General features: G+C 49.7%; 1 long non-coding RNA gene and 1 pseudogene across 2 annotated transcripts; both read right to left on the reverse strand.

Annotated features, from left to right (window-relative positions):
- Positions 1-9709: 9709 nt before the first annotated feature.
- On the reverse strand, positions 9710-11444 carry LOC144341170 (uncharacterized). The gene is made up of 2 exons (XR_013417954.1): positions 11314-11444; positions 9710-9859 (listed from the first exon to the last, which is right to left on the reverse strand). It is a non-coding gene; the product is annotated as an uncharacterized LOC144341170 (long non-coding RNA).
- A 563-nt stretch (positions 11445-12007) lies between these two features.
- Positions 12008-21917, reverse strand: LOC106993939 (tubulin alpha-1C chain-like; annotated as a pseudogene). Its single transcript, XR_013417896.1, has 7 exons — positions 21786-21917; positions 18956-19184; positions 18091-18096; positions 17713-17862; positions 16122-16237; positions 15266-15809; positions 12008-12397 (listed from the first exon to the last, which is right to left on the reverse strand). The product of XR_013417896.1 is annotated as a tubulin alpha-1C chain-like (transcript).
- Between the last annotated feature and the right edge of the window lie 3156 nt (positions 21918-25073).

Consider the following 25073-nt stretch of genomic DNA (forward strand, 5'->3'; position numbering starts at 1 on the left):
CCCAGCTAATTTTTTCTATTTTGTGTAGAGATGGTATCTCACTATGTTGCCCAGGCTGGTCTCGAACTCCTGGGCCCAAGTGATCCTCCTGCCTTGGCCTCTCAGTGTTGGGATTACAGGTGTGAGCAGCCGCACCAGCCTAGGCTAATAGAAATGTTCTGAGCATGTTTAAAGGCGGCTAGGCTAAACTCTAATGTTCACTGGGTATATTAAATTGACTTATGATCAGTTTATTAGGACGCAAACCCATCATAAGTCGGCGAGCAGCTGTATTTATTAAGAGCTTCCCACGTTATTCCAATATGCAGGCAGAACTGAGAAGCGCTGACCTAGAACCGGTATTCTCAGTGTGGTCTCAGCCAGCGTTAGCATTGCCTGGGAACTTGTTAGAAATGAAAATAATCAGGCCTCACCCCAGATCTCCTGAATCAGAAACTCAAGGGGTAGGACCGGTAATCCGAGTTTACAGCTCCTGCAGGGGATTCTAGTACAGGCTAAAGAACTCTGATGGAGGCACTCAATTTTAAAGCAGAAAATAATCAAAAAGGATGTCTTACCTAAGTCTGTCCTTTTGTTCTCTGGGAAAAGGAGGGAGAGTTAAACAGCTTCCCATCATGTTCTTGGCAGAGTCAGACCTAGAAGCTGGGTTTTGCTCCCCACATGCAGTCCCCTCCTCCCTTGTTCTGTCCACTCTTGCAAAGCCTTGTGTCAGTCCACAAAGGATACTATTCCTACTACCCTCTACATGCCTGTCACCTTTCCCATCAAGAGGCAGACTTGATTTCTCCGTTAGTTCACTAGGGTGGCTGTAGCAAAGTGCCACAGACTGGGCAGCTTAAAACAACCAAAATGTACTGTCTCATGGTTCTGGAGGCCAGAAGTCTGAGATCAAGGCATGGGCAGGGCTATATTTCCTCTAAAGGCACTAGGGAAGGATCTGTTCTGGGCTTCTTTCCTAGCACCTGCTAGCTGTGGCAGCATAATGCCAGTCTTCACACAGTCTCCTGCCTGCCTGTGTGTGTATGTTGTAATTTCTCCATTATAAAGGACCCCAGTCATATTGGATGAAGGGCCCACCCTATTCCAGTAGGACCTCATCTTCATTAATAAGATCTGCAATTACTTTATTTCCAATTAAGGTCACATGCTGAGGTACTGGGGGTTAGGAGTTCAAAATTCAGTGTTGGGAAGACACAACATTGTGCCTCCCAGTGAAGGTGGACCTTAAGGCCTAAGTCTTTTTCTTGAGACAGGGTCTCATTCTGTCACCTGGGCTGGACTGCAGTGGCATGATCTCAGCTCACTGCAACCTCTTCCTCCCAGGCTCAAGCAATCCTCCCGCCTCAGCCTCCTGAGTAGCTGGGATTACAGGTATGCACCACCACACCTGGCTAATTTTTTGTAGAGACAATGTTTTGCTTTGTTGGCCAGGCTCGTCTCAAACTCCTGAGCTCAAGCAATCTGCGTGCCTCAGCCTCCAAAAGTGCAGAGATTACAGGCGTGAGCCGCTGCTTCTGGCCAAGGCCGAGGTCTTAGGAGGCCTCACAGTTTGTTTTCTCTCTCTGGAAGCCAACTGCCATTTAAGAAGTCCAGTTACACTGCGGGAGAAAAAAGCCCTGTAGGATAAGGGCTAAGGAAAAAGCAAGGGAGGCCCCCGGCCATGCCGGCAGAGACGTAAGACGTGCGAGTGTGGCCATATTGAATTCTTGAGTGGCCCCAGTCAACTCCACAGACAGGGTGCACCGCCACCAAGCCCTTCCACAAACTACAGAAACGTGAATCAATGGCAGTTGTTTAAAGCCACTCAGTTTTGGGGTAGTCTGTTACATAGCAAGACATACTGAGACATGCCTCACACAGCACGGGGCCTTTGCAATTCATGCTCGATTCCTTCTGTTGGAGGCCCTTCTGTCAGGCCAGTGCCTGCCTATCACTCAGATAAAATATTTGGGTCTCACTGCTAGCGGAGTGGCTGGGAATGAGGACAAAGTTGTGCTTGTATTTAATGAATGGCACCCTCTGACCTACCTAAAAGCTTCTGAGAGCGCGGGTGAGAAGCTGGGCCCCTGGCGTGAGCAGGGGAGGGCTAGAGAGGTACTGAGGGGCGCTTTGTGCGGGTGGGCTTACAGCCAGAGCTTGGGCGCACAGAGCCAATTGTGTGGGCTCCAGGACACTGGAACCTCAGGGGGTAAGAGGAGGAATACAAGTAGCGAGAGGCCTTGGCTAGGGGAAAATTGGAATAATTAACCATTGAGAACAAGCGTCTTCAAAAGAGCTTAATTTTGGGGAAATGAAGAGCTACAGAGAAGCACAAATAAGTGATTACTTAGAATAGGAACAGAGGATTATTATATGGAGAACAGTGAGGGAAGAGAAAGTGCTTAAATACATAAAGCCCCCTTTCCTCCCCCATGGTGGATTATGGTCCCAATCATATTGATAATAGTGAACACTGATGACCACTTACTGTGTCCCAGGTACTGTTCTAAGCACTGTCTATTTAATCCTCAAGATGACCCTGAGGGAAGTACTGCTGTTTTAGTCTCATTTTAGAGATCAGTAAACAGGCCAGTAACATGACCAAGGCCACACAGTTCTGAGGTGGCAAAGCTGGGACTCAAATTCAGGTATTCTGGCTTCAGAGTCTGTGTTCTTCATCACCTGTGCTGCTCTGTCCCTTTTTTTTTTTTCTTTCTTTCCTTTCCTTTCTTTCTTTTTTTTTTTTTGAGACAGAGTCTTGCTCTGTCGCCCAGGTTGGAGTGCAGTGGCACGATCTCGGCTCACTGCAACCTCCATCTCCTGGGTTCAAGCGATTCTCCCGCCTCAGTCTCCCAGGTAGCTGGGATTACAGGTGCCTGCCACCATGCCAGCTAATTTTTGTATTTTTAGTAGAGATGAGGTTTTACCATGTTGGACCAGGCTGGTCTCGAACTCCTCAGGTATCTGCCCACCTTGGCCTCCGAAAGTGCTGGGATAACAGGTGTGAGTCACGATGCCTGGCCTGCTCTGTCCTTTCTAAGGCCAGAGCACTGTCTCATCACACCTCTACAGAGCCTTAATCGCAGCAATTAAACATGGCTTGTGCTGGGACTAGTAAAATCCACTCCAAGGGGCCTAGCCCTCAGGGTTGGGGACTGTTTTGTAGTGCGATGCTCCGGAACAAGATGACCACACAGGCGAGGCGCTGCCACAGAAAATCCTCCATGGGCCTGTCCACTACCTTTCTGACAGCCTGGAAGCAGCTCCTCCCAGAAGAGGCACTCACAACCCTTTAAGAACCTGCCCAGACTTGATGAGGGACAAAAAAAATCAGACTCCAGATCAGCAAGACAGGATAGGGTGTGGGAGGGATGCCTACACCTGAGACAAGACACCCTTATCTTTTTTTCCATTTCTTCCCAGTTGCTGGGTTCCACATAGAGACATGTGGTGGTCACGGTGGTGGTGCAGGGTGTTTTTTTTTGGTTTTTTTTTTTAGACAGAGTTTCACTCTTGTTGCCCAGGCTGGAGTGCAATGATGCGATCTTGGCTCCCCACCACCTCTGTCTCCCGGGTTCAAGCCATTCTCCTGCCTCAGGCTCCGGAATAATTGGCATTTCAGGCATGCGCCACCATGCCTAATTTTGTATTTTCAGTAGAGACAGGGTTCATCCATGTTGGTCAGGCTGGTCTCGAACTCCCAACCTCAGGTGATCTGCCCACCTTGGCCTCCCAAAGTGCTGGGATTACAGGCATGAGCCACCATGCGGTTCAAGCGATTCTCCTGCCTCAGGTTCCCGAATAGCTGGGATTTCAGGCATGCACTACCACGCCTAATTTTGTAGTTTCAGTAGAGACAGGGTTCCTCCATGCTGGTAAGGCTGGTCTTGAACTCCCAACCTCAGGCGATTCTGCCCACCTCGGCCTCCCAAAGTGCTGGGATTACAGGCATGAGCCACCATGCCTGGCCAAGGGTGTTCTTAGCTGGAGGTTTAGTCCAAGTCCCTGAATTTATAGACAAGTAAAGCATCCAGAAGAATTACTTGACAAGGTCTTTACGCCTCCCCCAAGTGAGAGAGGGGGTCATCTGTTTTCCCAGGGCTGATACACTGCACTGTCTTTCTTCCCGAAGACTGAGGACTGGGGTGAGGAGGGGTGGGGAAAGGAAGCACGTGCTGTCAGCTTCCGCATTCTTCCTGTCCGTAAGGGAATTCCATACAGCCTCCTTAACTGAGTCCTGCCACATCCTTTTGAGCAGGTGTTCAAGTCCCCGGTGAAGCCAGCATCAACCGCCCCCTAGCCTGCTCCTCAGGCTGCCCAGAGTGCCCCAGGAAGTACGTAGAGACAGTCCCAGCTTGACGCCCTGAACTTTTACTAGGATTGGTTTCTAACTTCGTTCCCTCTCTCCCTGGCCAATGAGCCAGCTTCACTGTGAAGGTATCAGGGACATGAGAATCATCTACATTTATTACCATCCCTTGGACTCTAATTCCCAGACATCTAAGGCTTTAAGTAGCCACCATCTTTCTCCCACCGTAAGTTAGGGCTCCAACTCCTATCTTTCTGCCTCCCACTGGGTTCAACCTAGCTCAGTACCCGAGTATGCACAGGATGGGGTAACCAGGACTGCACGGCATGTGATTAACTCACACCCTGCCCTTAAAGCCTTATGCACTGGGGGAGCCCCTTCCTGTCACTCTTTGGCAGGAACCTTTCACTTTGGTCAGAAGATTCCTGCTCCATGGACACACAGCCTACCTGTGTTGAGCTTTCATCTCTTTTCCACCACTCTGCCTTTCTCCTTAAGCCCCATCATTAGGGAGCTTGTTACAGTTCTGAGATAGTATGCTGCTCCCCCTGCCTTGTTCCTTCCTGGTCTGTCTGGCCAACTCAGCCTCCAAAATCCACTGCCATTTACTGCAGGTCTGCCCTGCTTCTGGACTTCTGTCACATTTCTACACATATTTGTCATGTTATGTTGTGATTTGTTTAGAGCTTCCCCTTCCTAACTTTGCCCTCTTCCAAACTTAGACTCAGAGGGCAAGTAGGTTTCATGCTCTATGTGCTGGGGACTCTCGGCCCTGTCAGGGCTCAGAAGCAGGTGGGAAAATGCATGCTGTTGATGGAACTGGGGGCTAGCCTTCACCTGCTTTATCTTACTACTTACTGGTACATTGTCTTTTCAGGGAAATAAAAAGGCCTTCAGTGTGTTTGGAAGATCTTGTTTTAGAAGACCTTGTTTGGGCTGGGCGCAGTGGCTCATGCTTGTAATCCCAGCACTTTGGGAGGCTGAGGCAGGTGGATCACCTGAGGTCAGGGGTTCGAGACCAGCCTGGCCAACATGGCGAAACCCTATCTCTACTAAAAATACAAAAATTAGCCGGGCGTGATGGCGGGTGCCTAAAATCCCAGCTACTCAGGAGGCTGAGGTAGGAGAATAGCTTAAATCTGCGAGGCTGAGGCAGCAGTGAGCTGAGATTGTACCACTGCACTCCAGCCTGGGCAACAGAGCGAGCCTCAGTCTCAAAAAATAAAAAAAAGTAAAATGAGGTCATAAGGGTAGATTCTAATCCAATAGGACTGATGTCCTCATAAGAGGAGGCAATAAGGACACAGGCCAGAGATGGCCATCTGCAAGCCAAGGAGACAGGCCTCAGAAGAAACCCACCTGCCAACACACCTTGACCTCGGACTTCTAGCCTCCCAGATGTGAGGCTCATTTCTGTTGTTCAAGACACCTCGTCTGTGGTGCTTTGTTATGGCAAGCCCAGCAGACTACTACATCTAAAACTGAATTCTTCTCCAAGCCCAAATGGGAAACATGGGAGGGAGAACATCTCATGCTGTCCAAGGCAGCAAGTCACCCATGACCCTTCTCCCTGTGTGCCATGTCAACTGGTCACTAAGTGCTGTGACCCAACCCTTTTACTCTTCCCTCCCCCATCTTACTGCTCTGGTCCAAGCATTGGTTTTTCACCTTGATTACTACAACAGCCACTATCCGTCTACTGTACTGTGCCCAGAAATCTATCTTCTTGCAACTGTCAAGCAATCCTTTAAGGCAATATTTTTTTTTTCTTCTTTCTTTTTGAGACAGAGTTTCGCTCTTGTTGCCCAGGCTGGAGTGCAATGGCGCAATCTCAGCTCATCACAACCTCCGCCTCCCGGGTTGAAGTGATTTTCCTGCCTCAGCCTCCTGAATAGCTGGGATTACAGGCATATCCCAACATTGCCCGCTAATTTTTTTTTTTTTTTTTTTTTTTTTGAGATGGATCTCACTCTCTCACCCAGGCTGGAGTGCAGTGGCGCAGTCTCGGCTCAGTGCAAGTTCTGCCTCCTGGGTTCACGCCATTCTCCTGCCTCAGCCTTCCGAGTAGCTGGGACTATAGGCGCCTACCACCACGCCTGGCTAATTTTTTGTATTTTTAGAGACGGGGTAACACCGTGTTATCCAGGATGGTCTTGATTTCCCAACCTCATGATCCACCCACCTCAGCCTCCCAAAGTGCTGCGATTACAAGCGTGAGCCACCACGCCCGGCCACGGCCAGCTAATCTTTTTATATTTGTAGTAGAGATGAGGTTTCTCCATGTTGGTCAGGCTGGTCTTGAACTCCCAACCTCAGGTGATCAGCCCACCTCAGCCTCCCAAAGTGCTGGGATTACAGGCGTGAGCCACTGCACCCGGCCTAAGATTTCTTAATTTCAACAGTATTGACATTTCTGGCAGGATAATTCTTTGTGGTGTGGGATGTCTGTTCTGTGCTTTGTAGGACTGAGCCACATCCCTGGTCTCTATAGGCAACACACCAGATCATTCCTACCCACAGTTGCAACAGTCAAAAACATCTCTAAACATTGCCAAATGTCCGCTGGAGGGCAAGTGTCCCAGGTTGAGAACCACTGCTTTAAGGATGGGTTATCTCTGAATGCAGGCACCTGAATGCCACTAAACATTTTATACAGGAGAAAGTTAAAATTTCTTTGCCCCCCACAATGGCCCCCTAACATCTCAAATCCATGGTGCTCAACAAATATTTGAAAAAGAAATCCAAACCAAGGTCATTCAGTCCTGTAACTTTTTCTCTAGTTCCTTCCTCCATTCCAAATTCCATCTACAAGGTCGTCGAGATCACCCAAATATAACGTGCTCGTGTTTTCCATATTTTTTCCTGTAAGTCTCTGCCTTGAACCCTGCCCTGTACCCCAACTCATTGTCAGTATCTGGTGCAAGTGCCAGTCCTCCTGGAAAGCTCCCTTCGTCTTGCCTGAGGCTTCCTGTGGCCTCCAGGCACTGAGCATATGTCTCACCCACTCTACTGAGCTTTAAGCAGAGGGAAGACAGAAAAAGAGCAGCTTCCTCACTGCAGGTGGGTGTACTAGTGCAGGACACTGAACGCCTAGAAGCAGCAACATGAGTCACATCACAGGATCTCAGATCTGAAGGTGGGGATACAGGGTAGAGCTGAGAATAGCACAAGTCTTCATGAGGGAAAAGTTAGGCCCCAAGATCCTGTCTTTCACTTTATACAAGCAGACAACTAATGCATCCAACAGAAAACAAGTTTACACCCTGGGGCAGTTAAATCTAAAACTCTGGCCTCAGATACAGCTCAGGCTATAGGTGAGGAACCAGACTGAAAGCTGGGCAGAACTTACTGAGAGTCTGCACTACAGAGAAAAAGAAACAGTCAAGGTCTCCTGTCCCATCTATGCGTTCTTGGAGGTCAGAAATGGTTGGATTTCTAATAGGGACCGGGCACTTTGGAGGTGCTCTGTCTTCTCTTAGGCCACTTCCCCTTAGTTTTCAGTTCTGCATCACCAGAGTAACCACCCTTCTCTACAAGGATTCCATGGAGCCAGCTGAGCATGGGGACCTGGGTCTTGGGGGAGTTATAAATGGAAGCCAATGTGACCTGCAGGAAGTCATCTAGGTTTAGATCTTGTTATGGCCAGGACTAGGACTAGAGTCCATCTGCTGCATCCTCCAGTAACAACATCCGTGAGAAAGCCAGCCCAGGAAGGGCAATGCTTACCTATGCTCATGCTTTAAGTAGAATAGTTGACCATTGCACAATATGGGTTTGAGAGGCATGGGTCCACTTAGATGTGGCTTTTTCTTTTTCTTTTTTTTTTTTTTTGAGACGGAGTCTCGCTCTGTCACCCAGGCTGGAGTGCAGTGGCGTGATCTCAGCTCACTGCAAGCTCCGCCTCCCGGGTTCACGCCATTCTCCTGCCTCAGCCTCCCGAGTAGCTGGGACTACAGGCGCCTGCCACCTCGCCCGGCTAAGTTTTTGTATTTTTAGTAGAGACGGGGTTTCACTGTGTTACCCAGGATGGTCTCGATCTCCTGACCTCGTGATCCGCCCGTCTCGGCCTCCCAAAGTGCTGGGATTACAGGCTTGAGCCACTGCGCCCGGCCAGATGTGGCTTTTTCAATACAAGTTGCATTGAGTGTGCCTGCCTTCCCTTTTACCTCTTCAACCCTCTTTTGCCTCTGCCACCCCTGAGATAGCAAGAACTCCTCCTCTTCCTACTCAAGGTAAAGATGAGGATGAAGACTTTATAATGATCCATTTTCATTTAATGAACAGTAAATATATTTTCTCTTAGATTTTTCTCTAGCTTACTTTCTTATAAGAATGTGATGTGGCCAGGCGTGGTGGCTCAAGCCTGTAATCCCAGCACTTTGGGAGGCCGAGACGGGTGGATCACAAGGTCAGGAGATTGAGACCAGCCTGGCTATCACGGTGAAACCCCGTCTCTACTAAAAAAACACAAAAAACTAGCCGGGCGAGGTGGCGGGCGCCTGTAGTCCCAGCTACTCGGGAGGCTGAGGCAGAATGGCGTAAACCCGGGAGGCGGAGCTTGCAGTGAGCTGAGATCCGGCCACTGCACTCCAGCCTGGACGACAGAGCGAGACTCCGTCTCAAAAAAAAAAAAAAAAAAAAGAATGTGATATGTAATACATTAATAATATGTTAATTGGTTGTATTATTGGTAAGGCTTCCAGTGAATGCTAGGTTATTAGTTAAGTTTTGGGGCAGACAAAAGTTATACGTGGATTTCTGACTGCACAGGGTCAGCACCCCAACCCGTGTTGTTCAAGGGTCAACTGTGCTTGTTAAGACTCCAAGAGTCTCTAAGTTTCAGATCACAACCCCAAGACAAAGAATTTCTCTTCTCCATCCTCACCCTATCAGAGGTTCCATAGTTTGAAAGGAACCCAAGCAAGGCTCCCAAGGAACTGGGCCCTATCTGGGTTTGGAGGTGGGGAGGTGGGAGGTAAGGTCGGGCAAAGACTGAACAAAAACGCTTCCTGTTTATTTTGAAAGTACAAAGAGGGATGGGTCATAGATGAGAACATGACTTACCTTCCATTCTGTCTGGGGGCCAGGAGAAGAGGTATGGCAGCTGCTAGGTTATCCAAATAAATCGTCGAGCTTGCTAACCTCAGCTTTAACTGCTCATTCTATCTGTTATCTAATCACAGGAGAGTGCTCAGGGTTAGGAGTCCAACCCTCACCGGATGTTCGCCTTCCTGTGGCATGGGGCATGTGCTCTGGGAGGGGTGGTCTCTCTACATAATGGATTAAACTGCTAATATGTATGAATTCATGGGCCCAGTGAGAGGAAGAGAAGGAAAGAAAACATCAGCTCACTGGTTTCTGGGTGAAGATACTGGCAGAGCAGACTAGGGGCACCTGCCAAACATCAACAGATCCAGGTCCGTTAATAGGCACTTTATTTTATTTCTTTATTTTCTGGAGACGGAGTTTTGCTCTTGTTGCCCAGGCTGGAGTGCAATGGTGTAATCTCAGCTTACTGCAACCTCCGCCTCCTGGGTTCAAGCAATTCTCCTGCCTCAGCCTCCTGAGTAGCTGGGATTACAAGCATGCACCACCACGCCCGGCTACTTTTTTGTAATTTTAGTAGAGACGGGGTTTCACCATGTTGGCCAGGCTGGTCTCGAACTCCTGACCTCAGGTGATCCACCCGCCTCAACCTTCCAAAGTGCTGGGATTACAGGCATGAGCCACCGTGCCTGGCAATCGGCACTTTAATAGAGCAAGTTTCTCCCACCTCTTTCCCTTCCTTCTGTGCCCTTATTCCACCTCTAACCCCAGTACTAGAGGAACCAGTAGGTTAGGAGTCTCCTGGGAACAGCTTTGGTGAAAGACTCTGGAGTAAAATAGAAAAAATCAACCGCTATAGCAAGGGAGACTTGTGTTGCTTACATGAAAGAAAGAGGGCACACGTTAAGGACACATACCCACGTCAGAGCCATGCTATTCGCAAATTAAGACAAATGAACACAGTAGGTTTAGGCCCTTGTCTTTTGGGGACTATGGGAACTCAGGCAAAGGGGGAATACAGCCAAGCAGAAGACTGTCAGACCTCTCTGCTCAGAAATGCAAATACAGAGGAAAATGGTAAAAAAGGAAGAGGGCCAACACGTGGGGACTGACCAGTACACAGGGCCACAGCCCCTCTGGACCTAAGCATGCAGTTCCACGGTAGGGGCAGTCTGTGACCCTGGGCACTATGCGGTAGGCTCTGGGATTCCATCCTCTTGGCAAATACCCGCCCAGGGATCAAGGAGCAAGGCTCACAGATGCTGGGAATAAGTCTCTAGATTAACGCTAGTAACCAGTTTCCTGAAACCAAAGCAAGGCCATGCACCACTGCACTGCAGCCTGGGCAACAGAGCGAGACTCCGTCTCCAAAGAAATAAAATAATGATAAAAAAAAAATAATAAAAGCAGCCTCCCTGAACCTGGACTGTTCTAGAAGGGGCCTTTTGTTTAGCCATTAACTACTGCCAGAACCTTTTACTAATACACTGATCTCTGAAACCACATGTGAGCAGAAATGGTATGCCTCTAGAACAATAGTTCCTAATTTCCTCATTAGGAACTCCGTTGAGAATAAGAGATATGGATTTCTTGATTAAAAGTCTCATAGGCACTTTTAAGATTTACTTTATAGCCAGGCATGAGGTGGTGCCTGTAGTCTACCACATGGGGAGGCTGAGGCAGGAGGATGGCTTGAGCCCAGGAGTCCAAGGCTGTAGCATGCTGTGACCACATCTGTGAGAATAACCACTACACTCCAGCTCGGGCAACACAGCAAGACCCTGTCCCTTAAAGTAAGTTGTTTTGAGGCCGGGCGCGGTGGCTCACGCCTGTAATCCTAGCACTTTGGGAGGCCAAGGTGGGTGGATCACGAGGTCAGGAGATCGAGACCATCTTGGCTAACACGGTGAAACCCCATCTCCACTAAAAATACAAAAAATTCTCCGGGCATGGTGGCGGGCGCCTGTAGTCCCAGCTACTCCGGAGGCTGAGGCAGAAGAATGGCATGAGCGCAGGAGGCGGAGCTTGCAGTGAGCCAAGATGGTGCCACTGCACTCCAGCCTGGGCCACAGAGTGAGGCTGTCTCAAAAAAAAAAAAAAAAAAAAAAAGAAAGGAAAAAAAAAAAAGTTGTTTCGCATCTTCATAGTCCCAGGCGGGAGATCACTGTTTTTTGTTTTTTGGAATCTTATTTCTTGGACCCTGTGTTTGTAAGGCATCAAGACAGAGCCCTCAAGTCTAAGATGGTTGCTGTGGAGACAACCTCTACTGCCCCCTCTTGGTCATCAGACGGGAGGAGTGGTTAGAAGTGCTTGACTCCTTGTGGCACTGAAGTCCAGCAGTTTCTGTCCCAGAATGCTGGGGGCAGAGAAACTTTTGGCAGCTTTCATCAGAACCTCCAGAAGGCTTACTCTTCCTCGAAGTGGGCTGGAGACAAGGGGGTACACATAGGGACCCCTGTGAAGTACTACAGCCTGGGTGCTGAGCTGGCGAAGAGCTGTCAGGGTGGTCCGCTCACATGGGAGGGAAGCAGTGCCAATCCTATACTAGACATGCCCTGGCTGGAGGCCCTAGCGGCAGAGGCCACCCTGCCCTTTAACTTAGAAAGACATCAAAGGAAGCTGAGAAGCTTAAAGATGGCCCACTGCCTGGGCAGAATTCCACAGAGTTCCACATTGCTTGCAACATCCATTGTATTTGTAGGGGGTCAGGGAACAGTGGAATGAGATGCACAACTGTGGTGCGAGAGACCAGGTATTACACGTGCCAGGACCCCTAGAACTCCTCACGCTCATCCTCGCTGTCCAAAGATTCTGTGCCTACTTCATAATCCTTCTCCAGGGCAGCCAGGTCCTCTCCGGCCCAGAGAGCTCCCCTTCCTCCATGCCCTCGTCCACATACCAGTGCATAAATGCCTGCTTGGCATACATCAGGTCAAACTTTGGGTTGAGGCGGGTCCAGGCCTTGGTGATGGCTGTGGTATTGTTTAGCATGCAGACTGCCCGCTGCACCTTGGCTACGGCACCCCCGGGCACCACTGTGGGGGACTGGTAGTTGATGCCAACCTAAGAAGAAACAAAGAAGTATAAGCACCTGGTTCTGTGTTTCCTGGAACGGTAGTATAGGGATCCCCATAACTGGGGAAGGGGCGTTTGTCAACTTGTAAGAAATAAAGATAGAGGAAGATGATCACCACCACAAGGAAACAAACAAGTCTAGAATGAGGGAGCTTCTACAAGACAAGACTAGTGCCTTCACAGTCACAGTCAAGAAAAAGGGGGCCAGGTGCAGTGGCTCATGCCTGTAATCCCAGCACTTTGGGAGGCCAAGGCAGGTGGATCACCTGAGGTCAGGAGTTCGAGACCAGCCTGGCCAACACGATGAAACCCCAACTCTACTAAAAATACAAAAAAAATTAGCTGGCCTCGTGGCAGGCACCTGTAATCCCAGCTACACGGGAGGCTGAAGCAGGAGAATCGCTTGAACCCAGGAGGCAGAGGTTGCAGTGAGCCAAGATCGCGCCATTGCACTCCAGCCTGGGGGATGAGTGAGACTTTGTCTCAAAAAAAAAAAAAGGAAAAAGGGTGGACTCTTATGCTAGGAGACAAATAAGCATAATGCCTGCTCCTTGATTAGATCATGACTGAAAAATTGACTATAAAAAAAATTTGTGGGCCGGGCACAGTGGCTCACACCTGCAATCCCAGCACTTTGGGAGGCTGAGGTTGGCTGATCACTTTGAGGTCAGGAGTTCAAGACCAGCCTGGCCAACATGGCGAAACCCCGTTTCTACTGAAAATACAAAAAATTAGTCGGGCGTGGTGGCGCATGCCTGTAATGCCAGCGATTCGGGAGGCTGAGACAAGAGAATCGTCTGAACCCTGGAGGTTCCGTGAGGTTGCAGTGAGCTGAGATGGCACCACTGTACTCCACCCTTGGCAACAGAGCAAGGCTCCATCTTCCCCCACCGCCATCCCCCCGCAAAAGTAGTGAGTTTAAATGGGTCAGTAAAGCAAAAATAAAAGAAACAGACCTAGATGTTAAATCCAGGTAGTGGCTATATGGGTGTTAAATGAACTAGTATCCCTACTTTCCGGTAGCCTAAAAAGTGTTAAAAGTTAGGGAAGCTCTCCAATTAGACCTACTTTAACCATTTGTCTACCCAGAATATGTTGTTTTATTTTTTAAGAAACAGGGTCTCGCTCTGTTGCAGAGGCTGGAGTTGGGGGTGCAATCATAGCTCACTGCAGCCTCGACCTCCTGGACCCCAGTGATCCTCCCACCTCAGCCTTCTGAGTAGCTAGAACTATAAGCACACACTAGCACGACTGGCTAATTTTTTTTTATATTTTGTACAGATGGAGTCTCACATTGCCCAGGCTGGTTCAAACTCCTGGGCTCAAGCCATCCTCCCACCTCTGCCTCCCAAAATGCTGGGATTACAGGTCTGAATCACTGCACCCAGCCCAGAATATATAATACATTTTAGTGTTTCTCATCCTCAAAAAAAAAAAAAAAAAAAAAAGTCAACGTCCCATTAGTGTCTCTGGGGACAACAAGCTGAGCATGTCCTAACGGCAGTCAGTTCTTCCTGTAAGCAGCTAAAGATCTTCCTAATATGGAAGCAGAAACAGTCTGCTTCCCAAAGATATCCTACCCTGCATTTCCATTTCTGAGCTACAGGACAACTCTTCCACACTAGCAAGCAGCTATTATCCCTGCCTCTCCTCCTGTTGTGGTCATGTCCACAGCAGTGTCATGGGGCAGGAAAATTATATATGTTTTCTAATGCCACAGGTACCGTCTTTAATCTTTCTGGAGCCTTACCCCAGAACAAAACCCATAAACCAAACTAGGTCATATGCCCAGCACCCTGGGAAGGTCAACCGATAACAGGGTGGGGCATAAATGAGTGCTTCTTCCTCATTACTGCAAAAGGAAGAGAACGCATTTACAGACACAGAACACAAGAAGCCTCTGACCTGATCCGCACTTTCCCCATCATCTGATAATGGGTCTCTCTGGCTTCTAAAAGCCTTCCCTTCTGAGCAGGAGCCACAGCATGTGGTTATGTCCCTAGCACAAGTGACGAGGAGGCCATTCTCCCCAGTGTGACTGGCAGCCCTAGGGAACGCCTTTTTACCAGGCTAAGTAAAATGAAATGGATACTTTTCCTTTCATTAAGGCAATCTTTTTTTTTTTTTTTTTTTTTTGAGACGGAGTCTTGCTCTGTCCCCCAGGCTGGAGTGCAGTGGCGCGATCTCGGCTCACTGCAAGCCCTGCCTCCTGGGTTCACGCCATTCTACTGCCTCAGCCTCCCGAGTAGCTGGGACTACAGGCGCCCACCACTGCGCCCAGCTAATTTTTTGTATTTTTAGTAGAGACGGGGTTTCACCGTGGTCTCGATCTCCTGACCTTGTGATCCGCCCACCTCGGCCTCCTAAAGTGCTGAGATTACAGTGTGAGCCACCGTGCCCGGCCTAGGCAATCTTTCAAGTAGAACCCACCCTGGCTTACAGTCCAAGGCCTGGTTTCTAGACCAGCCAAGATCTATCTAGTTAAAGGCATCCTCTGGCAGGGCACAGTGGCTCATACCCGTAACACTTTGGGAGGCCATCGTAGGTGGATCACCCATGCGCAGGAGCCTGAGACCAGCCTGGGCAATATGGTGAAGCCCCACCTCTACAAAAAAATACAAAGTTAGCAGGGTGTGGTGGCACAAACCTGTGGTCCCAGCTACTGAGGAGGCTGAGGCAGGAGGACTGCTTGAGCATTGAGGTCAAGGCTGCAGTGAGCCAAGATCATGCCAGTGTACTCCAACCTGGGTGACAGAGTGAGATCCTGTGCATTTGTTCCTCACACCTGCTCTGTAGGAAGCTCCCTTCTCAGCAGGTATACAGGCTATGTGCTAACTACCCTTTACCCCCACTTGCCTTGAAACCTGTGGGATACCAGTCCACAAAACGAATATTCGCTTGGTTTTAATGGTGGCATTCTCATTCCTGGGCACCACTTCTTCACGGCAGAGCATGCAGCAGGCCATGTACTTGCCGTGGTGAGGTTCACACTTGACCATCTGATTGGAGGGCTCAAAGTAGGCACTGGTGATCTCTGCCACTGAGAGCTGCTCATGGTAGGCCTTCTCAGCTGAGATAATGGGTGAGTAGGTCACCAGGGGAAAGTGGATGCGAGGATAGGGCATCAGATTGGTCTGGAACACTATGAGGTCCACATTGAGGGCACCGTCAAAACGCAAGAAAGTAGTGATGGAGGACGCAATCTGGCTGATGAGCCAGTTGAGGTTGGCATAGGTAGGGCACACGTTGTGGCAGCAGAGATCATAGATGGCCTCGTGGTCTACCATGAAGGCAGTCTGAGTGTTCCAGTGTGGTGTGGGTGGTCAAGATGGAGTTATAGGGTTCTACAGCTGTCATGGACACTTGGGGGACTGGGTAGATAGAAAATTCCAACTTGAGGCTGGGCGTGGTGGCTCATGCCTGTAATCCCAGCACTTTGGGAGGCTGAGGTGGGCGGATCACCCGAGGTCGGGAGTTCAAGACCACCCTGACCAACACGGAGAAACCCCGTCTCTACTAAAAATACAAAATTAGCCAGGCGTGGTGGCACATGCCTGTAATCCCAACTACTAGGGAGGGTGAGGCAGGAGAATCGCTTGAACCTGGGAGGCAGAGGTTGCGGTGAGCCGAGATCACGCCATTGCACTCCAGCCTGGGCAACAAGAGTGAAACTCCGTCTCAAAAAAAAAAAAAAGAAAATTCCAACTTGAACTTCTTGCCATAGTCAACAGAAAGCTGCCCCATCACCAGGAAGGTAAAGCCTGAGCCAGTGCCATCCCCAGAACTATGGAAGATCAGGAAGCCCTGAAGCCTGGTGCACTGGTCTGTCTGGAGTAGGCGATAACATCACTACTTTGGCCTACAAAAGTGCTGGGATGGCAACACCCCATCTCTACAAAAAAATACAAAAATTATCTGGGTGTTGTGGTGTGCACCTGTAGTCCTAGCTACTCAGGAGGCTGAGGTGGGAGGACCACTTGAGCCCAGAAGGTGGAGGTTGCAGTGAGTTGTGACTGCACCACTAGTGGCACTCCAGCCTAGGCAAAGAGCAACTCTCTCAAAAAAGGAAAAAAAAAAAAAAAAAGAGATGAACTACAAGAGGTTTGGAGTTCCTAGGGAAAAGATGACTTGGAAAGGCAGTGTTGTGTATATACAATGGTCGGGATGAGGCAGGACACAGGATTTGCAGTCAGAGAGCCAGGCCCTCTCTGTTTTGTTGCCGTGCCCCCTAGTTACAGCAGAGTGGGAGTGGTGGTGGCATCCTGTTGAACATACAGATTACCAGGCCTCACCTCAGACTGGAACCCAGGAACCTGCAGCTTTAACAAGTACCCCACGTGATTCTCATATAGCTGTTCCTTGGGTAAGAAAATCATCAGTCTATACCAGACACATGGGTAGTGACAGTATAAAAGAAGTCTAACGCTAGGAGGTTTTGTTTTGTTTTTGTTTTTGTTTTTGAGACGGAGTCTCGCTCTGTCGCCCAGGCTGGAGTGCAGTGGCGCCATCTCGGCTCACTGCAAGCTCCGCCTCCTGGGTTCACGCCATTCTCCTGCCTCAGCCTCCCGACTAGCTGGGACCACAGGCACCTGCCACCGTATCCAGCTAATTTTTTGTATTTTTAGTAAAGACGGGGTTTCACCGTGTTAGCTAGGATGGTCTTGATCTCCTGAACTCGTGATCTGCCCGACTCAGCCTCCCAAAGTGCTGGGATTACAGGCGTGTGCCACCACGCCCGGCCCCTAGGAGGTATTTTATTTTCATTCTTGAGGAAGGGAGCACAGAATCAGGTCACTTCCAAGTCCTCAGTCTCTACTGAGCAGCAGAGAGTAGTCTAGGCAATCTCTCTACAGCAACAGCGCCAAAGTCCTGGCTCACAGGTAGCCTCACTCGTAGTTCTCAGTGCCTCAGATAGGGGAAGGGTGAACTGGAGAAATGGTTGAGCGCTAAACAGGAGCCCCTCCCACCTGGACAGATCTGCGTAGGAGTCTAAGAACGGCAAGCTGAGCTGCTGTAGAGATAGATCAAAGGTCAAAGAAGGTTTGGATCAGACAGACCTGGCAAAGTGAGGAACCACCAGGGCAGAAGCTTGAGTCCACAAACTCAAGGCAGAGTAGGTTATTCAGGCTTCCAACTCTAGAACTGCACCCAGGACAGAAAACATGTATCCTCTTAGGAGAGAGTGAATGGACTGAGAGGCCAGAGGAATGATGTCAGGTGCCAGCCCACGCTGTGGTTGCCTCCCAGCCAGGAAGAGGGTTAAGGATGCAATGACCTCCTGTAGGTGCTGGAGGCCTGCTCGCCAGTTTTCCGATTCGCTCCAGCACCAAATCGATGGTCTCCTTCCTCGCAGTATAGTGGCCACAGGCATAGTTGTTGGCAGCATCTTCCACGCCAGATACCAGCTGCCCAGGGTGGAAGAGCTGCCTATAAATGTCAGTTCTTACCCCATCCTGAGGGGAAGAAAGAACAAAGGTAAAACAAGCTGGTTCATCCCCAAGGGAACGCCAGACACCAGAACCTTTGCTGCTAAGCCTCCCCAGGTACAACTGCCCAACAGAGTGATAATACACGGCGTCCCAGAGGCCCACTTCTTTTTCTTTTCTTTTTTTTTTTTTTTTTTGAGACAGAGTCTCGCTCTTGTTGCCCAGGCTGGATGCAATTGCACGATCTTGGCTCACCACAACCTCCTTCTCCCGGGTTCAAGCAATTCTCCTGCCTCAGCCTCCCAACCAGAGACCCACTTCTAAGGCTGGGTCCTGCCTGGGCCCGAGATGGGGAGAGCAGGTGGCACCTTCAGTGGTCCCTTCCCTCTGATCACAGCCACTTCATTGTGCTGGGTGAGGAATCAGAGTGGTGTTAAGGAGAATCTCACTTCACTTTTGAATGGGGTAAGAATACAGCCCAATGTAAATTTTCACCACAGAAAGAGAGAAAAAAAAAAAAAGAATACAGACTAATGAAGAAACCCAGTCCACCATTTAACATCTAAAATAACAGCTTTAAAAAAACGCAGGAGGGGTAGAATTGTCATGATTAGGAAACTGAGGAGATGCAGATGCAGAAGGGAGGAAGCAGGAAAGCCCCCAGAAGCCAGCAACAGCCAAGTTCACACAGGCCCACATCCTACGTGGGGGCCTATTTCAGTTAAGGCCGAGCAGGGGGCCATTATGAATGTTCTCGGCTCCCTGCTTCTTACGTAACAGGCTGCCCTCAAGAGTCTGAGGACACTGAAAAGCAAGTTTTAAATTTCTGCTTTTACATCTGCTCCTTTCTGCAGTCTGCATTCTAGGCCTGATCCCTGACTCCTATCTGGCAGTTTCCTGGCAGAGCTGTGCTAATGATCTTCCTCTCAATACAGGAAGCCTCCAGGACCCCCTCTGAGGACACAGTCTAGACAAAAGCAATAGACTTCAGACTTCAGTGCCGTTCATGGCAGGGGACTGCTTGCATCTCAAGTGTTTTCCCCTTAAACAGACATTGGCACTAGCAAAAACTATGGCCTAGGGGAAGGGGCCCCTACTCCTCCATCCACTCACCTATGACAGCAGGTTCCAGGTCCACAGACAGCCCAGGACGCATGCTTGCCAGGCTGGGTCTCCCTGAAGAAGGTGTTGAAGGAGTCATCGCTGCTCCCCAGGGCCTTGTGGCTGGGCATGGTGCCACTGCGCTGGGTGTCGTGCTCCAGGCAGTATAGCTCCCAGCAGGCATTGCCCATCTGCACTCCGGCCTGGCCCACATGGATGGAGATGCACTCACACCGCGAGGGTGAGCCCTGAGTGGTGCAGAGCGAAAGGTGGGGACCTGAAAAGCCTTCTCTGGGAACATCCCTCGTCTTTCCTCCCTAAAGGCTGAAACTTAGTGTTACCTAGTCCAAAGTTCAGACGACTGGCCGGGTGCAGTGGCTCACACCTACTTATAATATAATCCCAGCACTCTGGGAGGCCGAAGCAGGCAGATCACCTGAGGTCAGGAGTTCGAGATCATCCTGCCCAACATGGTGAAACCCCGTCTCTACTAAAAATACAAAATTAGCCGGACGTGGTGGTGGGCGCCTGTAGTCCCAGCTACTTGGGAGGCTGAGACAGGAGAATCACGTGAACCCAGGAGGCAGAGGTTGCAGGGAGCTAAGATCACAACACTGCACTACAGCCTAGGCGACAGAGAAAGACTCCATCTCAAAAAAAAAAAAAAAAAAAAAAATCAAACCAAAGAACCAAAATCCAGAAGACCCAGTTCTCTTTCCAGGCCTTCCCATACTTTAAGCCAAACCACCTCCAGGCCCTCATTTTCCTTCATTCACTCAGAGCTTGAGGTGGTTATGCCTAGGTTTCTGGGGCAGGAACTAGAGAAAGCCAAAACCAAACAGCCAAATCTCACTGCACAGTGTCCTCCTTGCTGTTTGGGGTGGCTTGGGAAAGCTCAGAGTCCTGTATTCCAAGACAGGCCCACCAAGAGCTTCTAGACTCAAGCACCGGGGCCTAGAAAAGGAGGTCTCCCATGGGCAGTGACTATCTCCTCAGCATCCCAAAAGGGCAGAAGACTAAGTTCAGACCTGTGGATCAACTGAGGAAGCAGCCTTGCAGTTAGAGCTAGCCTTCTGAAAGCTCACCCACAAACTCCCCTTTTTGGGGGACAAGCACCTATCCTAGACACCTGTCCCTGCCAACTGCAGTACAAGCAAGCGAATTCATGCAAGTACTCCTTAATTAAGCATCACAGCGGAGACCAAAAGAAACACCCCACCTTTCGACTCTTCACTCAGGTAACTCCTATGATGGATAAACCCTCCCTCCCATCTTCTGGTCCTTCACCCCAACCCACAGTCTAGGGGGATCAATTTAAAAGGGCCGCGCACCTCCCAGATATTGAAGCGATCTTCTAGGATGACAGTAGGCAACAGTTTAACAGTCTTAGGAACTACCCTCCAAGACAGCCTCAGAGCCTTTAAGGGGGCTCAGAGCAGAGGCAGTGATCAAGAGGTTTCTGGGGTGCACAGGGACCTCTGTGTACCCACCTCAAGTTCTTAGGGTTTTTTTGTTGTTGTTGTTTGTTTGTTTGAGACGGATTCTCGCTGTCTCCCAGCCTGGAGTGCAGTGGCGAGATCTCAGCTCACTTGCAAGCTCCGCCTCCCGGGTTCAAGCGATTCTCCTGCCTCAGCCTCCTGAGTAGCTGGGACTACAGGCGCCCGTCACCACGCCCGGCTAATTTTTTGTATTTTTTAGTAGAGATGGGGTTTCACCGTGTTAGCCAGGATGGTCTCGATCTCCTGACCTTGTGATCCGCCCGCCTCGGCCTCCCAAAGTGCTGGGACTATCGGCGTGAGCCACCGCGCCCGGCGTTTTGTTTTGATTTTTTTGAGACGGAGTTTCACTCTTGTTGCCCAGGCTAGAGTGCAATGGCGCGATTTCCGCTCACCGTAACCTCAGCCTCCTGGGTTCAAGAGATTCTTCTGCCTCAGCCTCTTGAGTAGCTGGGATTACAGGCATGCGCCACTACGGCCGGCTAATTTTGTATTTTTAGTAGAGACGGGTTTCTCCATGTTGGTCAGGATTGATCCGCCCGCCTCGGCCTTCCAAAGTGCTGGAATTACAGGCATGAGCCACCGCGCCCGGCCAGTTAAGTTCTCAGTTTTAACAGAGGGACCTTAAGTCCTTGGGTAGCAAACAGGAGAAAACTCAAGAACACTGTTTTCTAGGCCCCAAGAGCTTACAGGAATCCCTAGTCAAGTATGGGACCAAAGGTCGAGGACCTCTACCTCTGGCAAGAGTCGGGCGTCCAGGACAAAGACATTCAGGGAAACAGGTTCTGAACTGGAGAAACCTGTTAGAGCTTCCCAATCATCCTGGGCCCTGCCTCCTGTGCGGGAGTATGATCTCAGAGGGAGGCGGGGACCGCAGCTACAGGCGGGCACTTCTTTGTCCAGGACCGCAGCGGGAGAAATATGGGGCAGGTCCTAGATCCCCTCCAGGCTCCTGAGCGCGCTCCGCCGCAGAGCAGACTCTGCTGCCCGACCTTGCGCGCAGCGCACAGGCGACCCCACCACGTTCTCGCCCGCGCTTTACTGCTCGCCAGCCTCCCTAGTCCTGCAGCGCTTGTGGAGCGCTCAGAACGTTTCTAGCTCGCACCGCCTCCCGCAGGGGAAGTAGGGTAGAAAAGTTGTGCCGGGACTCCTCGGGCGTCCCAGTGCTTTCTGCAGAGCCCATTTTCGCCCTGAACATCCAAACACCCCTGGCATCCCCGCGCAGCCCACCCCACACCCTGGACTGCCGGGGCGCCCTTCCTTTCTGCGCTGCGGGACCTTCCCACCGACCCCCCGAGCGCCCCTGGCATCCTCGCCATCGTGCAGCACCCTCCCCCGCACAGCATCCCTCACCACCATGGTTGATCCAGTAGTTGAAGTTGGTGGAGAGTCGCTGACTGCAGACACTCCTCCGGTCTTCAACAACACTACGAATCCCAACGCGCGGTTGCTGGCGGGCCTTATAAATCCCCGGAGGGCCGCCGGTTGTGCCTCCCAGCGGGGGCTCCCATTGGGTCGCAGCTAGACAGAGGTCGTCCCCCACGCGACTCTCACTGGGCCAGGCCCCCACCGAGGCCCGCCCCTCTCTCCGCTATTGGCCGGCCGCTTAGGAAACATCCCCGCCGCAGAGGGTCATTGGGCAGTTTGTACAGCCAAAGGGAGGCAGGGTCTCGGGCGTCCGCGTCCTCCCGGCTAGCATAACCCTCTGCTCTGTTGGGGTGAGGGCTGGTTCTAAGAGGTGGAATCTTTGGGGAAACAGTTTAGTTCTGTTTTGGTTTTAGGACTTTACACCAGTGACGCCGCGGACCTGATTCGAAAAATGTGTCGGCCTTGGAGGAGGGTGCATACTTAACTTCAAAAACCACTAGAGAGGGAAAGATGCTGTGATGAGAACCGACAGCTGGGAGCTTCCAGAGCGGGACAAAATGCGGCTGGGGTGGATAGCATGGGCAGACAGGCATGGGAAAGGACACTGCAGGCGCCAGTAGTTGACGTTTACTTCCCTTTTGACCGAAGCAACTGCTAAGGTTCAGGTGACTCAGATTCCTGCAAGAGCAAGGGGTCCGGGCTGGCCAAAGCAGACTGAGGGGGGCCTGTGGGGTGGAGGTGAAAAGGAGGCGTGGGGCCTTCAATGCTAGGCTGGAGAGTTTGCATATAATTTCCCTGGCATATAATTTCAAACCATCGAGGGGTTTTGAGCAGAGGAGTGATGCGATCACTGCAGCATTCTGAGCAGTACTGAGATGTTACTTGTGCATTATTTTTTCCAGGGATGGTTGGTTTCATATTGTTCCATGCTAAACAGCATTCACATACTTTTCCCTTTTTCCAAACTTTTCCTTAGCTGAGATGTTTTACTTCCAAATACCTTAGTGTAACAAATTAGCGCCTTTCCTTTTGGGAGGGTTAATTAGTGTTTGGTTTATCAAATGATTGGCCACCCCGCCCAGTGATTACCCTTACTATTCGTGAGGCACATTCCAGAGGAACCCAAAGCATCGCCATCTCCTATTCATCCCCACTTCCCGTGGACAGGTGATTGCATCCAGTTGGTATAGAATCAGGCTTGGAGACTTGAATTACCTGAGGAAAATCTGCAGCTGATATGACTTTCTGCTGACAGAACTCAGCAAGACCTTGTCATTGGCCAGTGTGACATCAGACCAGCTGTCCCCTGGATGCCTGCACCCATTTTTACAGAAGACTCTAGCCATGTCATTCAAAACTGTCCTGAAATGTTTTGAAATGAAAAACTTAAAAGAAGGTTTAAATCCAGGGTGCAGAGGTTAACTTCAAAGTTTGAAAAGTATTATTTGGTCTCAACCCTTGTTAATGGGCTTCATGAGGCTGCCAGCTCTAAAGTGATGCCTCTGGTTAGGGGATAAGGTGAGAGAATGTGGGGAAACATCCAAATAAGTGCTTTTTGTAAACCTCATATATATAAAGAGTTAAGACACGGCTATTCATTGGCTGTCACTACCCCTAGCAAACAACTCAAATGTTGCATTTGAGTTGTTGCCTTTGACTGAAGGCAGGCCTATCAATGATTAAAATAAAGCTACCTAGTAATAAACTCAAAACATCATAAACTCAACACTATCATCTCTTGCTTGCCTCACCTCATGAAGCACTCATTCTACCTGCTGGTAGAGCCAGCCAGTTAAAAATGTCTTTCCATTCCTGACTTGACTCTAACCCAGGGATTATAAATACATTTGAAACAGTGACATTCAGTGTTATTTATGGAAGTTACACAATCCCCCACCCCTGCCATTGGCAGTATACTTCTTTAATCAAACTGATTAAAACTAATCCTCTTATAAGCTATTTGGAGTTATTTCTGTTATCCAGACTGCCTTCTAGCTTAGAGTTTTATTTCGAACTTTTCCTCCTCCTCTACTCTACATCACCCTACTTAACTCCTTTGCCATTACAGGCACACCATTTTCACACACCTCTTCAGGAATTTAAAATATTCCAAAATTCAGAGAGTCTCATTGTTGCTGGAAAAAGGGGTCCAATCTAGACCCCAAGAGAGGGTTCTTGGATCTCACGCAGGAAGGATTTCAAGGCGAGTCACAGAGTGCACAGTAAGAGGTAGTTTATTGAAAGCTACTCAGTTACAGAGTAAGGCGTCCTCAGAAAGCAAGAGGAGGAACGTGCCATCCCTGTTTTAAACTCTTCTTATGTAGGGGTCTTACCTATGTTAAAGCTAAGTTGTGTCTACGTGCTGGTGGGCTGACAGCATGACAATTTAGAAGTTTGTTGATTGAAAGAAAGTTATCCTTGGCATTTGAGTGTGTAAGTACCTCAAAGCATGATTATAACTATCTTAAAAGCATATATTGTTACTCAATAGCAGGACATCTGGACATTCTGCTGTCATAGGAGTTTGTCCTCACAGGCATTACTAAACTGATTCCTTAGCCTAAACATCTTATGGCCACGGGTGGTGACTGGCAAGGAATGTGCCTTGCTGGTTTTAGATGGAGTTGATTTTTTTGTTTGTTTGTTTGTTTGTTTTTTGAGACGGAGTCTTGCTCTGTCGCCCCGGCTGGAGTGTAGTGGTGTGATCTTGGCTCACTGCAAGCTCCGCCTCCCGGGTTCACACCATTCTCCTGCCTCAGCCTCCCAAGTAGCTGGGACTACAGGTGCCCGCCACCACGCCCAGAGAATTTTTTGTATTTTTAGTGGAGACGGGGTTTCACTGTGTTAGCCAGGATGGTCTCGATCTCCTGACCTCATGATCTGCCTGCCTCGGCCTCCCAAAGTGCTGGGATTATAGGCACGAGCCACCGGGCCCAGCCCCTAGATGGAGTTGATTTTTTAAAATGGCATCACCCTGGCTCTCCTATGCTCCTGTTTCCCTAACATAATCCTCGATTTATAAGAGATCTCTTAATCTTAAGGAGAGATGAGGTACGAAGGTCATTCTTCTGTAACTTCTTCTTGCTGATTTTATGGGCATAAGATTGGAGAAGTAAAAATTCTCTGGATGCCCCATCTATGGGCCCAAAGGCAGGGTGTCTTTATTTCCTGGGTCAGAAAATGGGATGGGCTGGAAGCCTTATGCCAGCATCATGTAGAATTGTAATCTAGAAGACACAAACTTCACTAGGAGTTAAACAAGTAAGGGGCTAA

This window comes from Macaca mulatta, chromosome 1, assembly GCF_049350105.2.
Source record: "Macaca mulatta isolate MMU2019108-1 chromosome 1, T2T-MMU8v2.0, whole genome shotgun sequence".
Classification (NCBI taxonomy): domain Eukaryota; kingdom Metazoa; phylum Chordata; class Mammalia; order Primates; family Cercopithecidae; genus Macaca; species Macaca mulatta.